Below are 3,783 nucleotides of genomic sequence, written 5' to 3'. Positions count from 1 at the left end.
GCCGGATCGTTAACCCACCAAGCAAGGGCAGGGACGGAACCCGCAACCTCATGGTTCCTAGTCGGATTCGTTAACCACTGCGCCACGACGGGAACTCCCTTTTTTTTTTTTTTTTTTTTTGTCTTTTTCTAGGGCTGCTCCTGTGGTGTATAGAGGTTCCCAGGCTAGGTGTCCAATCAGAGCTGTAGCCGCCAACCAACCTACACCACAGCTCACGGCAACGCTGGATCCTTAACCCACTGAGCAAGGCCAGGGATGGAACCCAAAATCTCATGGTTCCTAGTCGAATTTGTTAACCACTGCGCCACGATGGGAACTCCTCACCACTGTTTTCTGAGAAAGATTTCATTTGGGTGAGAACTAGACTGGGAGGAAGGTATAAGTGTGGTTTTGGAAATGTTGAGTTAGAGGTTTCTTTACAGCAGTACTTGGAAGCTAGAAGGGGAGTTGTGGCTGTAGGACTGGTGGGGAAAATGACAGTGGAGGTGATGGCAGAAAGTGCCTTTAAGTTTCACAGTTGCTGGATCAGTGTGAAAACCAGGAGCTGGAGGCTCCAGGAAGAATTGCTACACCCCAGCGTATAGTCTGCTTCTAGCTTTTTTTGGCCCACACATGGAATTTCCTGGACCAGGGGTCAAACCCACGCCATGGCAGTGACAATGCAGAATCTTTAACCCGCTGAGCCACAAGGGAACTCCGAGCTTCTGGCTTTGTATATACTCCATAATGACATGAATAGTGCAAGGTGTCTTTGGAAAAGAATGCAACCTGCTATAAAATCTGCAAATTCTGAACCTGGGGGAATTTGGTCAGTTGGACAAAGAATAGGGTGGTGAGATTTCCCTGGGATCTACACCACCATCAACTCTCACTAGTGGTTTGAAATTGTCCAGCCAATGATGGAAGCACTACTTAGAGAGGCATCCTGGAGGCAAGCATATACCTCCATCATTGCAGACAATTTCACAGCCTTTGTTGGACTTCCCGTGGAAGAGGCCGTGAAAGGTATGCTAGAGCAAGGATGTCAAGCTGACTCCACCACAAGGATGGGTTAAGAACCGGATTAGTATCCATGAGGATATGGGTTCAATCCCTGGCCTTGCTCAGTGGGTTAGGGATCTGGCATTGCCGCAAGCCGTGGTGTAGGTCACAGATGCAGCTCAGATCCTGCATTGCTGTGACTGTGGTGTAGGCCGGTGGCTGCAACTCCAATTTGACCCCTGGCCTGAGAACCTCCATTTGCTGCAGGAGCAGCCCTAAAAAGGAAAAAGAAAAAAAAAGGAGGGCAAAGGACTTGAATAGACATATCTCCAAAGAATATATATGAATGATCAATAAGCACATAAAAAGATGTTCATTAGGGAAATGCAAATCAAAACTACAATGAGATAACACCTCACACTCATTAAGGTGGCCACTGTAAAAAATAGAATATAATAAATGTTAATGACTATGTAGAGGAATTAGAACTCTATGCACTATTGCTAGGAATATAAAATGATATAGCAACTGAGGAAAACAGTATGACAGATGCTCAAAAAGTTAAAAACAGAATTACCATATATGATCCAGCAATTCCACTTCTGAGTATACCCTCAAAATAATTAAAAGCAGGATCTTGAAGAAATATTCATGCACTCATATTCATAGCAGCATTTTTCACAATGGCTAGAACATGGAAACAACCCAAGTGTTCACTGACTGATAAATGGATAAGCAAAATGTAGTATATACAAACAATGAAATGTTTTTCAGCCTTCAGAGGGAAGAAAATTCTGCAATATGCTACAGCAGCATGCGGATATTATGCTATGTGAAAGAAGCCAGTCACAAAAAGACAAATACTGTAAGATTCCACTTATATGAGGTACTTAAGACTAGTCAAATAATAGAGATAAAAAGTAGAATAGTGATTGCCAAGGGCTGGGGGGAAGGCGGAAATGGGGAGTTACTGTTTAAAGGAGGTCATTTTAGTTTTCCAAGACTTTTGAGGATGGATGGTGGTGATGGTTGCATCACAATGTGAATGTACTTAATGTCACTTTATCACTCAACTGTACACGTAAAAATGGTTACAATGGTAAATTGTGTTATGTGTACTTTGGCATAACAAAAAGGAAAGAAAAAAACACTCTAGGAACCAAGTTGGGGGTCTCATAGGAAGAATATATATCTACAAAGCCCAGTTCTGGGTAGACATCTTAGAAAAGAAAAGCACTGGAATATATTTACCAGGATGTTTCTTGCTGCATGGTTCATGATGGCCAACCTGGGATTAAAGAGAATGTTCATCATTCAAGCCGTGACCATTCAAGCTGTGAAGTATGGTACATTTAAAGCAGCTATTAGGATAGCTCAGGAGAATGCAAATTCACATGGTAGGATTTTAAAAAAGGAAACTAAAGTATGGAGAATTTATGTAAGTCATCTGAGATCACATGGCTCATAAAGAGTTAGGGCCAGGATTCAAAAAGTCTGGGTTAAAGTCCATGAAGTCAGCCACCTATACTGTGTTACTTCTGAAGGGGAACGAAGAGAAAGTTGGTGGAGGCTGATAAATGAAAGGGAGAAAAAGAGAGAGCTAAATACCATGAATTATTAAAGGAGGAGTTCCCACCATGGCACAATGGGATTGGCAGCATCTCTGGAGTGCTGGAACACAGGGGCAGGTTCAATCCCCTGTTCAATCCTGGTCCGGTGTAGGTCGCAACTGTGGCTCAGATCTAATCCCTGGGGGGAACTCCATATGCTGTGGGGCAGCCAAAAAAATGAATAAATAAAAATAAAGAATGTTAAAGGAGCATGGAAAAAAGCAGGTAAAAATTATCTGGCAGCAATGTGGTTACTAGAGGTCACTCTGGCTTTGTTGGGTTATAGAAATTGTTGAATCTTGGCAACAGATGCCACAGTGCTTTGGGTCTTCTTACCATCCCCTCCAAGCTGATCCTGTGTCTCTTCTCTGTTGGTGTGGCTCTGACTGTCCCTGCTTCAGGCTACTGCTGTGCAGCTATTACCATTCCCAGAGATAGGAGGCAGTGGAGGTCTTTCTTCCCTCTGCCATGTAGTAGAGTGATGTGGTTAAAACACAGACCTGGGGACCCAGCAGTTGAGGGTTCAAATCTCAGCTCTGTTATTGACCACTTGGTGTTAGCCTAGGCCAGTTACAACCTCCCTGAGTGTCATTTTGCCCACCTGTGAAATGAACCTATATCACTGATTATTGTCAGAATGAACTGAGATAATGCACCTCAAATGCTTGGCACAGCTCTTACTGATAAAGTTCGAAAACTTCCCTTGGTTCTGGTGGTTTTCCTTTTCCTTATATTTCAGGGTTGCTCTTTGCCACAATCTTTCTTTCCAGCATTCGCTGTGGAATTCCCACAGAGAAAGAAGGTGGGCAATGAGCCAACTGTTTTGCTTATGTATCTCCTAAGACAATTTTGAAAAATTGTGTACTCCTGTGTATATGTTTAAGTTGCCATTTAGCATTTTTTTGTCTTTTTAGGGCTGCACCTGTGGCATATGGATGTTCCCAGGCTAGGGGTCAAATCGGAGCTGTAGCTGCTGGCCTATGCTACAACCAAGCAACACAGGATCCGAGCCGTGTCTGCAAACTACACCACAGTTCACAGCAACGCCAGATCCTTAACCCACTGAACGAGGCCAGGGATCCAACCCACACCCTCATAGTTCCTAGTTGGATTCATTTCCGCTGCGTCACAACAGCAACCCCGCTATTTACATTTTTTTCACTCTAAGATTAAATATTGCAAAGGATAGGCT

General features: G+C 43.4%; 1 pseudogene; it reads left to right on the top strand.

Moving 5' to 3' along the window:
• On the top strand, nucleotides 474–1,055 carry LOC100517897 (annotated as a pseudogene).

Source organism: Sus scrofa, chromosome 6 (genome assembly GCF_000003025.6).
Source record: "Sus scrofa isolate TJ Tabasco breed Duroc chromosome 6, Sscrofa11.1, whole genome shotgun sequence".
Classification (NCBI taxonomy): domain Eukaryota; kingdom Metazoa; phylum Chordata; class Mammalia; order Artiodactyla; family Suidae; genus Sus; species Sus scrofa.
Note: the sequence above shows the minus strand (reverse complement) of the source record. Positions and strands in the feature narration are given on the sequence as shown.